At 45.2% G+C, this 12,669-nt stretch overlaps 1 pseudogene; it reads right to left on the reverse strand.

Moving 5' to 3' along the window:
- Positions 1-3,222: 3,222 nt before the first annotated feature.
- Positions 3,223-12,089, reverse strand: LOC128069112 (pregnancy-associated glycoprotein 6-like; annotated as a pseudogene).
- Positions 12,090-12,669: the final 580 nt, after the last annotated feature.

Here is a 12,669-nt window from a genome sequence, read left to right on the forward strand (position 1 = left end):
AAACTGAGGTTAAGAGACTTGATCAAGCTTACACAACTAAGCATGTGAAAAGCCAAGCGCAAACCCAGGGTAACAGTCCTCAAATTGTGTGTTTTTGCTCCAAACCCACTGAGCGTGGTGGGTGGTGATCTGAAAGCAATGCTTCGGCAGAAGCAAACAATATTTACATTTAAATTGAAGAAAGTAAGGAAAACCACTAGGACATTCAACTATAACCTAAATCAAATCCTTTATCATAATATATTGAAGATGAAAAATAGATTCAAGGGATTAGGTCTGGTAGCCTGAAGAACTTTGGATGGAAGTTTGTAACATTGTACGGGAGGTGGTCATCAAAACCATCCTCAAGAAAAACAGATGTCAGAAGGCAAAGTGGTTGCCTGAGGAGCCTTAAAAATAGCTGAGAAAATAGGAAAAGTGAGAGGCAAAGGAGAAAGGGAAAGTTATACCCAATGGAATGCAGACTTCCAGATAATAGCAAGGAGAGATAAGAAAGTCTTCATAAGTAAATAGTGCAAGAATTAGAGGAAAATAACAAATTGTAAAGAGTATATATCCCTTCAGGAATATTGGAGCTACCATAGGAATACTTCATGCAACGATGCGCACAGTAAAGGACAGAAAAGTCAAAGACCTAACAGAAGCAGATGAGATTAAGAAGAGGTAGCAAGAATGCATAGAAAAACTACAACAATGATCATAATGACCTGGATATAGATGATTTTGGGGTCACTTAGGTAAAGCCAGATATACTAGAGCACAACGTCAAGTGGGCCTTAAGAAGCATCACTACAAGCAAAGCTAGTGGAGGTGATGGAATTCCAGCTGAGCTGTTTAAAACATCCTAAAGAATGAGGCTGTAACAGTGTTGCAGCAAATTTGGAAAAGTCAGCAGTGGCCACAGTGCTGGAAAAGGTCAGTTTTCATTCCAATCCAAAAGAAAAGCAATTCCCAAGAATGTTAAACCTATCATGCAATTGTGCTCATCTCACTTGCTAACAAAGTAATGCTCAAAATCCTTCAAGCTAAACTTCACAATGCATGAAGTGGGAACTTCCAAATGTACAAACTGGTTTAAGGAACCAGAGATCAAATTGCCAACATCCATTGGATCATAGAGAAACCAAGTGGATTCCAGACAAACATCTGCATCTGCTTCACTGACTATGCTAAAGCCTTTCACTGTGTGGACCACAACAAACTGAGGAAAATTCTTAAGAGAATGGGAGTAGCAGATCACCTTACCTGTCTCCTTAAAGTCTGTATGGAGGTCAAAAAGTGGCAGTTAGAATCAGACATAGAACAAATAAAAGATTTAAAATTGGGAAAGGAACATGACAAGGTACACATTGTCACGCTGATCATTGAACTTGTATGTAGGAAAGATCATTCGATATGCTGGACTGCATAAATACCAAGATGGAATCAAAACTGCTGGGAGAAATATCAACATCCACAGATATGAAGATGATACCACCATAATAGCAGAAAGCAAAGAACTAAAGACCAATTGATAAGGAGAGGAGATGAAAAAAGCTTGCTTAAAACTCAACATTCAAAAAAATATTCACAAAAAGATACTCAACATTCATGACATCCAGTCCCACCGCTTCATGACATATAGATGAGGGAGAAGTGGAAACAGTGGCAGATTTTATTTTCTTGGGCTCCAGATTCACTATGGACCTTGACTGCAGCCACAGAATTAAAAGACACTTGCTCCTTGGAAGGAAGAAAGGCTATGAAAAACCTGTACAGTGTATTAAAAAGCATAGACTTACTTTGCTACAGAGGTCTGTAGTGTCACAGCTATGGTTTTCAGTAATCATGTACAGATGTGAGATCTGGACCATACGAAAGGGTGAATGCCAAAGAACTGAGCTTTTGAACTTTGGTGCTTGAGAAGATTCTTGAGAGTCCCTTATACAACAAGGAGATCAAACCAGTCAATCTGAAAGGAAATCAACATTTGACCCCTGCTGTCTTAGCTGAGGCATGTACTGAGGGTCTCCAGGTGTAAAGACGGAAGTTTCCACTGCAAAATTGCCTGACCATGGCAGCTCCAAGCAAATAGTTTGTAGCTCCGCCCATGGAGGAAGCTCAGAAAGGCAGAGGGCTCTGTGTACCCAGGGTCCCCCAATACATGCGTTGCATTCTTCACAGCAGCATTGGAAGCCAGGAAGGGATATTCTGGGCCCTGGAGGAGGGGGATGGCTCAGGAATCTACTGGGGTCACCACTTACCAAGTAGGCCTAGAAAGGACAGAGCAGGCATATCTGGCAAAGAGCTTGTGATTGGGGTGTGGAAACAAAAGGGAGCCAGCTCTGCATGAAGTACCTCACCCAAAATCCCCTGGAGGAGAAGTCCAGCGATAAAATCATCTGAGATGGGATGAAGAGAGTCTATTTCATTACCCCTTATAATTCCTCTAAATGAGGAGGTGGTGGAGTTGGTGTGTCATCACAAACTCTTCCATGGCCTAGACCACCCCCCAGTCGCTATCCTTCGGGCTGCCTCTCCCCAGCTTCAGTCATGAAGTTTTGAAGGAAATTGACAATCATGTGTGCTGCTGGGTCAGGGCCAATGACCATGTAAGCCCATCAAGGGACCCTATGGCCCTTCCAGGATGGCTGATCTAGGGCTGTACATGTGAACTGAGGTGCATCATTCAGAGAATACCCTTGAACTCTAATGGCTCCCAGCTTCTTTCTTTACTAGGAAATGCCTTCAGGATATAAAACCCTAGGGCAGATAGCTTGGACTCCCTCACTAGGTGTAGAAGCCTTAAGGAAGAAAGTTGTCAGCTAAGACCATCAAAGAAGAGGGAAGGGAAAGGCTGAGGGAGAAAAAGAGAGAACTGATGACTTTTGATTTCTTGGGTCCAGTCACAGAGATCTTTGTATTTGCTCTGATTCTTGTATCCTCGATTCCCATAATCATTTCAATGAGTCCCCCTTTTCCTTGAAGGCAGGTGGAGGAGGGCTCCTCTCAATTTTGATTCGGATTTTGTTCTAGATACTGCACTCCCAGACAAAAAAGAAAAAAAAAAAAAAAGAGGCAACCATTTGTTTCAGCACCATTAAGAGTGATACCCTTTATTGTTTACTGAAATAGGGTGTGCAGACTATCAAACACAGTTCACCAGCATCCTGGGCAGCAGTGCCCAAGTGTGAGTGAGTGTGTTAGGAGTGGCCTTATTTATTCCTGAACCACTCTAAGCATTTACACTGCCCGTGCCAGGCCAATCCTGCCATGTCCTCGATCAAAGACTGAGAAATACAGCCTCAGAAAGGCATCACCCAGGATCCAGGTCTCTGTAGATGGACTAAATTGGTTCTCTTTAAAAGTGGTATAGCAGCGACCTCTAGAATCCTGGGGGAATCAGAAACACACACCAGTCAGCATGAGCCCTTAGCGGTGACTCCCTCCAATATCCAGACCCAGCACAATTTGTTGTTTTATTTCCCTGTTTTGGTAAGTATCAAGGGGTTTTCTCAGCAGCAGGGGATATGAGAGTTCATCAGTCAAAGAGGGCCAAGACATGAGGTTGCCATGAGGAAGGGTGTGGGGTAGGGGAGGACTGGGAGTTGGGGAAATAGAGGAATGAAAAACAACAAAGTCTTACTGTAGAGCATAAGGAACTATATTCAACATTCAGTGATAAGTCACATAGTCCATAGCTCTCCTCACTCCCTATTTTTCCTTCTGACTCTTGCTCCTTGTTTTCTCTGCAGAGAATGCTGGTTCTCCTCCTGCATCCCCATAACCTGTACTTTATTAAAAACTTTATATTGTATTTGAGTATAGCTGATTAACAATATTCTGAGTTTCAGGTGGACAGTAAAGGGACTCAACCATATGTATCTTGGTATCCTGGTCCCAAAGAAACCCCTCACATCCAGGCTGTCATATAACTGAGCAGAGTTCCCCGTGCTACACAGCAACTCATTGTTGGTTATCCATCTTAAATAGAACAGTGCCCACAACACTTTCTTGAAGCTTTAACTCAGGAACCCTGTGAAGTCTCCTTCAGGCCACACTTACCCTCTCTGGCTACTCCAGGCTTGGTTGGATAACATACTTTTGTTACCCATCCCTACTGGTCTGTCCATGGCCCTCATCACCCCTCGTAAGTCCCCAGTGCCCCAGTGCAGATGATCTTGAGATGCCATTTGCATGGAATCCAGGGCAGTTTTGCCTAGAAACAAGCAACCCTCCATATGGCTCATGAGTTTGTGGTTTTAGAATTCCTGAAATTCCCTCTCTTCCTCAAAGCCTTCTTTGAGCCCATCAGCCTGCTGAACTCCCTATGGTACTGACATGAAGCCTCCACCCTGTGCCATGGCTGAGCAGTCGCAGTGCACCCTTTATTCACATTAGCATCCAAACTCCCCACAGAGTTGCTCGGTACTCGAACTCACATAGGAGGCACCTGGCTGGAGGAAGGGGAAGATACACCCGAGAACAAGGCTGACCATGTAATTTATCATCCAAACCATGAAAACCTTGAGAAGGGAAGGGAGCCTGTTAACATATACTGGGACATCACACTGGGACTGTCCCCAGCCATTCTCCTTGTAACATGGCCTATTTCAGGGACAGCTAGTGCTGAATTTCATGTTCATGCACCTAAGGGTTCATATTGAATTGAAGCTCTTTGAGGACTGAGGACCTTAGTGTTCCCCTCTCCTTAACTCCCACCATGCCATATGGTGAGGCCTCTCCACATTTATTTCAGGAAGGTCAGTGTCCCACATGGCCCTTAACTCTCAAGTGATTGGTTTTGTGGGAGTCACTGGCCCAGCTACAGGGCTCAGCAGCATCTGCAATGGTGTGACATGCCCTCCAGAGGGCGGCCTTCTCCCAGCAGCAACCCAAGGATTCCTGCAAGCTCCAGCTTGAGAACCAATCCTCAGTATTGTCCCCTCACCTTGATGATGTAGGCTCGACCTGGCACTGGGTAGTTGATGCTGTTGGTGGTGAAGATAATAGAGGGCAGGGTATTGACCGCAGAACATGAAACGGAGTGCTGTTAGAGAGAGAGGGTGAGAGGTTGGTCCCGGTGATCCTTGTTGTGTGTGGAGACTGCGAGTGACCCTGGGGCATGAACCTTCACCTTGGAACCACGTGGCCTGGCGCCGATGAGCTTCTGCATGTTATCAACCAGTGATTTTCGATGAATGCTGCCCCGGTGTCAAAAATGACATTGCAGCCGCCAGAACAAGCAATAACCTTTCTTTCAATGGAGATGCTGAGAGACAAAGGAAGAAAGTGGGCATCAAGGTCACTCTTGAGCCTCCCCAGAGTTGTCCCCTTCCCGACCGTCTCCTAAACAGCCCTTGGTCTCTTTCCCTCTTTTCCTATGCTCTCGACACAGCACCTTTCTTGACATCCTTGAATGCAGTACCTGAATACACCAGAATCTTTTGTACCTTGACCCAATCTGGTCTTCCTTCCTAGAAGACTCCACTGCACTTTGACTAGCAAATTTCTACTCATCTTCCAGATTCCAGCTTAATTTTATTGTTTTTGGGAAGTCTTTCCCCCGGTGTTTATGAGTCTCCTGTCTTAGTCATTCTCTGTAGACCCTTTTTCATGTCTGCTGCTGCTACTGATGCTAACTCACTTCAGTCATATCTGACATCTGCCCTCTCCTAGAGGGCAGCCCACCAGACTCTGCCATCCCTGGGATTGTTCAGGCAAGAGTAATGGAGTGAGTTGCCATTGCCTTCTCCTCCTCATGTCTAGCATGTACCAAAGTCACAATTCACTATGTGGACGAGTCACTTCATGTATATCTGCCTTCTTAGATGTGAGGGGGAGTTTTATGCTCCTTGCCTCCCTAAAGTGCCTCGCACACAGTGGATGCCCAATATTGTCTGTTCAATGAGTGTATGAAAACTAAGAAAACAATAAGTAACCTCCAGAGAGCTGTATCTGGTGGGGAACAAATAACAACTAGCACACAGAGTGAAGATGGAAATTCGCAGGGGCAGCAGATTCTCATAGTAGGGGGAGAGAGGGGCTTCTCTGGGAGAGGGTGTCTCTCAGCACTGCTCCTACAACCAGCTCAGACCCTGAGACCGTGGCCAGGAAATACATGACTAGCCCATAGAAACTCCAAAGGACAGGTCAACATTTGCCTGAGGGTATCACACAGAATCCTATCAACTATGCCTCTTGTCTTCAGGTAACTCCTGGATCCCACCTTCCTGATCCTCTGTAATAGCCCCTGTTGCACGTGTGCCCAAGAAATTGGCATGTCTTTTCTATTAGTTGCTTTCACGTCTTAAGACTGCAGGCAATTTCTCTCCACTGCTGGGTAGCTGCTCCATGAGAAGACCAGTTTTCCCCATTTTATCAGGACTGCCCCTGTTTTTAAACAGACATTTATCTGTACTGAAAATTTTCTATGTCCTAGGTAGCCCTGGACAGTCGGTCATCTTATCATAACTCTGTTCAGGCTGGTGAAATTTTCCCGGATCCTCTGTTCACAACACTGTAGAGTCCTCTAACCATGCTCCCCACCTCAAAAGGCAATGGGTGCAGTCTTCTCCCAGCTACACAGACCTCTCTGGTGCCTTTTAGGACCCTGATCAGACCTATGCTCAGAAGGCCTGGGGATTATGAACCCATGGGTTCTTTGTGTATCTCTGTGCTTGTGTGTTTGTTTGTATCTGTATTTGGATGTTTCTTTGTGTGTGCTTATGTGTCTCTCACTAGCTATGCATGTTTTTATGTGTTGCTGTGTATGTTTTTATGTGTCTGCTTGTGTGTTTCCATGTTTCTGTGTGTCTGTCTGTGCCGTTGCAGGTGGTTTATATGTCTGTGGGACTGTGTGTCTGAGAATGCATTTGTGTGTATCTGCCTGTGTCCATGTACAGTAGTGGGAGCATCACTTGGACCGACCCTCAGAGGGAGAAGCTTACCGGTCCATGTGTACAATCCAGGTGCGCTCTTCGATCAATGGTACCCAGTTGAGCTCTCCCTTGTAGTAGCGGTGGTCCACCCCACCAAACATCACCACACTGCCCTCCTGCCCGTCTCTGTAAAGAGAAGTGAGGGGGCGATCCTTGGAGGACAGTAACAACAGCACTGTCTGAGAGCTGTGCTTGTCCACCCATCAAGGCCCTAATAAGGTCCCCACGTACAGATGCAGAAATCGAGTCTAGGAGAGATTGAGATCCAGACTGAGGTCTGTTACTGGCTAACGAGTGGCACAGAGGAGGTTAGAAGCTGAACCCACTTGGATGGGTTTCACCCACTATGTCTTCTGAAGATGCCCTGGACCTCCAGCCACCTGAGTGCTCAGACACACTCAGAGGACAGGGTGCTGGAGTGTTTGGGCTTTCCCCTTGTCCAGTTTGTCATTTTTCAGGAAAATCAAGGCCTGGGAGTTCTAAGGGTGTGGGTTCAGGTCACCCAGCATTGGCTCCAATGGCCTGTGATCTCTACTATCAAAAGGGCCCCAAACTCAGAAGGGATCCAACCTCTGCTCTCCCTGTCTTGAAATGCCTCATATTTATCAAACAAGGGGTCCCACACTTTTGTGTCCCACACTTTCGTTTCTCACTGGCTCCTACAAATTGGGTAGCTGGTCCTGGGTTCCCAGTGAAATGCTAATGAGGAAGGAAAGATATCCACCATCCTTCTCCTTCCTTCCTTATCAAATTCATAAGCAAATCCTTCCTTCAACTTGTTTCCTGTGGCCTTCCATTAGCCTTCCTCCTCACTCAACCCCCTATACCAGGTTACTGGTCTTGAGCCCAGGAGTAGGCTTGTGTTCCAATAAACTTTTATTTCTGAAAGCCAGGGGTGAAGCCAGGTAGGGTCCTGGGTCCATAGTTATCCTGGGTTAGATTATCTCTCAGGATACTTCTTTATCAAGTGTTCTATAACTTTTGTGTAACTGAAAGCATCTTATAGCTAATTTGGTGAAAGGGATTGTCCATCTCAGACTTACTTGCTCAAGTAGAAGGCAAAAACAAGCTCAGAAATGGCACCTTCATTCTTCAGCTTGTCAAAGATGGGGATTGCTCCAGAAGAGGATATGTTGGGGTAGTTCAAGCCCAAGATGCCATCAAAAGGTATATGCTTAAACCCATATTCCTCTGTGCTTAGACCAAATGGCTGGTCAGTGCTCACAAGGTCCCCAATCTGTGGGAAAGCAGATTGTTCGCACTTACAGATACGTGAAGTGGGGCTAGGACTGGGCTGGGATGCATTGCCATTAGATCCTCAGAGAAGAATTGAGGCTGGGCTCTGTCTTCGGTGGCCAACAGTGAGATCAAACGGGGAGGGGGATTTGGGTTCGATTTGAGAGAGGCTGTCAATTTTATAACATCTGCCCCTCTGAAAAACATCACCTGAGTGAGTCATTTTGGCCTTGCAGCTTCTGTACAGGTAGGGCAACGAAGAGTCAGGCCAGGTCCCATTGGTGCCACCATATAGACAAAGCAATCAAGAGCAAGAGAGTCTTTCTTTGGCATCACTGTGACCTAATGACAGGAATGGATTGCATTCTCTGTAATGTACTGTGGATTCTGCATCTGTCCAGGAAGACAGAAGTCTAAAACACAATCTTGTTTGCAGGGCTCTATGAAATTACTGCCTGCGGAAATCACTTTTGGGGATATGTGTATATTCCTGTGAGTGTGTATGAGAGAAAAGAGAGAGCAGAACTACTCAAGTATTTTGGGGGAGGCGGGCCATAGTTTTATTAGACTCTCAAGGGTCCTCTAGAGTGAGAAATCATTCACCACTCCCCTTGACATCTCAGGCCACCAGTTTCCCACTCTGGATACCTGAAGCCCTTGACTGCTCCCAGGGTCCTCAGATCAGTTTTATCCTGTCCACAAACACCCCACAGCATATTCAGTCCTGAAAAGCCATCCTAACTCCACCTTTAACCATGTGTGTGCCCTCAGCAAGGACCTTACTGTCTACACCTCAGTTTCCTCATATGTCTCATGAGCTAGTCAGAGTAACTGCTGTGTAGGGTTGTTGCAGGATTAAACCAGTTATCACCTGAAAGTGCCTGGAACAGTCTGTGAATATAAAAGTGGGTGCTTTTATCCTTTTTTTTTTTTTCACTTCCAGCAAAATGAACCTTGAATTGCTCATGGGCAGAGGAGCTGCAAGTCCACACCTCAAACCACTCTCTGGGTTAGCTAATCTGTTTGTTCGCCTGTCATCACAGGCACTGCCTCCCAAGAGACATGATCCTGTGGATAAGATGGCCAATATCTATGGGAGATAGGCTTGGAAGGGTCCTGCCAGATGGTCCTGCATCTGTTTTGCAAGCAGTGGTCACTCCCTAGCCAGTCCTGACTCAGCATATGTTACACTGTTACCCGAACTGTGTCATGAACAACAATTCCTTTCATTCTTCCACATCCGTAGGTGATGCTGAAGGTCTTATTGGTAGGCCGGAAGGTGGAAAACTGAAGATGTCTGAACCTAGTGTGTGTAGCTGTAGACACAAGAGATGAGTGTCATCAGGTGCCAAGGATGGAAACAGGGTGGCAGGGCAAGTGAAGAATGGTCCGGGTACAAGGTATCTGTACTCACAACAGGCTGGACTGGTGCAAAAGTCAGAGGGCACCCAGAAGTCAGATGAGCCTGTGTCAAAGACAACCTGGAATTCCTGAGGGGGGTTTCCAATGGTGATGTTACCCAGGTAGAACAACTACAGGGAGATGCAGGGAGTGGGTTAGTGCAGAACTGGCTACCCTCTATTCCCAAACTGCTGCCTCCCTCTGGGTGTCACATATCTCTTGAGATTACTTTCTAATCACCGTGCAGCTAACAGACGTTGGTCACAGAGGTATCTGCATTTGATATATTTTTCCTGTGCTACATTTTATGCAGGATGTTGACTCTATGCCTAGGCGTTGATGTGGTTCCTCCTGCATGGGAATCCCGTAGGCATAAACACTGGGCCTCCAGGACCACTGGAAGCCCAGAGATGTCCTGGTGCCTTCATTTGAGAAGCTCTGTTGTCTCTTCAAACCCAGCCTTAGCACCCGCTTCTCCAGGAGGTCCTTCTTGATCAACCCCAGCCACTCCCTCCAAACTCAGACCACATCCAGTCAACACCACACAGGTGACCCTTTCATTTGACATGTATTTACTCTTTGCCTATCTCTCAGGCTGGCATGGGCATTCTTGAAGACAAAATAAGCCCTTTGTCTAATCTAAAAACAGTAACCACAGTGATTCTTATGGTCATACATGGAATTCAGGTTCAGTAACTTTTTAGTGCTATCGTTCTTTCATCTGTGAAAATTGAATTTCTTTGCCTAGGGATTCACAATTGCTCTGCAGTTGGCTCTACCTTTTGATCAGTGATGGTTCACTCTTTACCTGTAACTGAGGAGCTCACTTAGTTCAGAAGGAACAATCACCCTCAAACAAATGACACATCTTTGACACATATATGGATATTTTCCTGACACGGTAATTTCTGGGCCCAGTCACAAAGACCAACAGTTGAGGATGAGACTGCCTTCTCCTCTGGTTGGGGGTCCCTGTTTTCCAGTGTCCCTGCCTCCTGCAGGAACCCCATCCCCATAATCCCACCTGGCACCTCCAGATGAGCCCCAGTGCTAGGCTAGAGCACCAGGGGGCGCTTTGAAGCACCATCCTCCCAAAATACTCACATCCTTGGTGTTTCTCAGCGGGTGAATAGTTAGATTTGAGCCACGAAAAGAAATCTGGGACAGTCTGTAAGCATGCTCCTTCGGGAAATTGTTCAGCATGTTTTTTTCACTGAGGGTTTTTCTCATGGTCTTCACTCTCCTTAGAGGTATTCTTTCACCGAGCATTTGACAAACAAAACAAAGAAGATGCTACAATTAGATATCAGTGTTAAGATATAACTGTCATTGTAATGGCCCTGTGTGTTTTCTAATCATTTTTATGAGGCACATTATTATCAGATATTTATGCATATACTATGGCAAAGACATAGATTTCAATACTGGTTCTGTTCTGCAATCTTGGGTAAGCCATATGACCATGTGGTGTCTCAGTCTCCCCTTCGGTAAAATGGTAGAATGTCACAATACAAACCCTCCAAATAGGGTATCTTGGGGATAAGAGAAGTGATGTATATAAAGTGAAAGTGAAGTCACTCAATCGTGTCTGACTCCTTGCGACCACATGGACTATAGCCTACAAGGCTCCTCCATCCATGGGATTTTCCAGGCAAGAATACTGGAGTGGATTGCCATTTCCTTCTCCAGGGGATCTTCCAGTCTCAACAATGACAGCCATTATCATTAGTGTTGCCATCTCACTCATTCCTTCTCATAGAACCTCAAGGATGTAGGTTGAAGGGGGGCTCATCCTCTTTTACAAGGGAGCAATTTGAAATGTAAGAGATTTCTGAGTTGGCTGTGGTCACACTGCTTGTCAGATATAAAACAGTGTATCTTTCTCCAAGTTGACAGAGAAGAGAGAATTGAAAGAAGAATCCAAGATATAGAGAACAAGTAAGGGAAATTCAAAGGTTTGAGAAGGAAGGATGAGTCAAATGAAAAATTAAAAGAAAACAACACAAAGAGAAATACACTCTCTGTGACTTCCAAAGAGATGGAGAGATAAATGACAGTGATACAGAGATGCAGACTTAGGCGTATACACATTGAAGTAGACAGGGAAAAAAGAGGACATGTTGAATAAAATGTAGAAAGTGCTCTTCCGCAGGGCCACATTGACATCTGCATAGACTGTGCACTGAGCTGTTACAAGAAGTTGCATTTTCAATAGGTCATGACATGACTGGACCCCAAGCTTTGTGTAACCCAACCAAGACCTTGGGATCCACAGTTCCTATAGCAAGTTACTTATCAATAAGTAAAAATGGAGCTTTAAGACTCTTACAGAAATATTCCATTCCCTTCTGAACCTGATGGGTGGAAGAATAATCAGATGAAAAGAAAAATCCGAGAAGGGAATATGACGTGACTTATAGTCCCCATACTTACTTGACTATGCACTGAGATGGACACCAGACCGAGGAGCACAAGCCACTTCATGCTTCTTTCCTGCATCCAAGTACTCACAGAAGTTTGGGTTCTTAGCATATAGTGGTGACCACAAGCCCCTAGTTATATATGCTCTGACCTACCCTAGTTTTCCCCTTTAGGCCACTAAAAGATCTGAAAAAAACACAAAGCTTTTAATTAAATCTTTACCTGGATCAGTGTACTTGGTCAGTGGCCTTTGAAGCTTCTCAAAATACACAGAATTGAACTGTAATCTCTACCTTGAAGCTTGGCTGGATAATCAAATTGATCTGCATGGACATCTAAGAAGACAGAGAACCTTGCCCACATGGAGAAAAAACTGCTAAGAACAGCATGAAAATGGATACTAGAGGACATGCTCTACATTCGTGGTTTCATGTCATCTTCCTAGCCACTTCATGAGATATGCATTGCTGTCTTCATTGGAGGGGAGATTGCTAGGAGGATAAGTTGTCAAATGGCAAAGTGAAGACTTCAGGGACAGCCCAGGGACATACAACTGGCTTTAGGTAGTGGGTCTAATGGCAGACATCAGGGTCACCTATGATGCCAGACTGCATCAAAGATTTAGGGCAGAGCAGTACTTCAGTTGCATGGTTTCAGTACTGGAAGAAATGTCATCTGCATCCACAAGAGA

Source organism: Budorcas taxicolor, chromosome 25 (genome assembly GCF_023091745.1).
Source record: "Budorcas taxicolor isolate Tak-1 chromosome 25, Takin1.1, whole genome shotgun sequence".
Lineage (NCBI taxonomy): Eukaryota > Metazoa > Chordata > Mammalia > Artiodactyla > Bovidae > Budorcas > Budorcas taxicolor.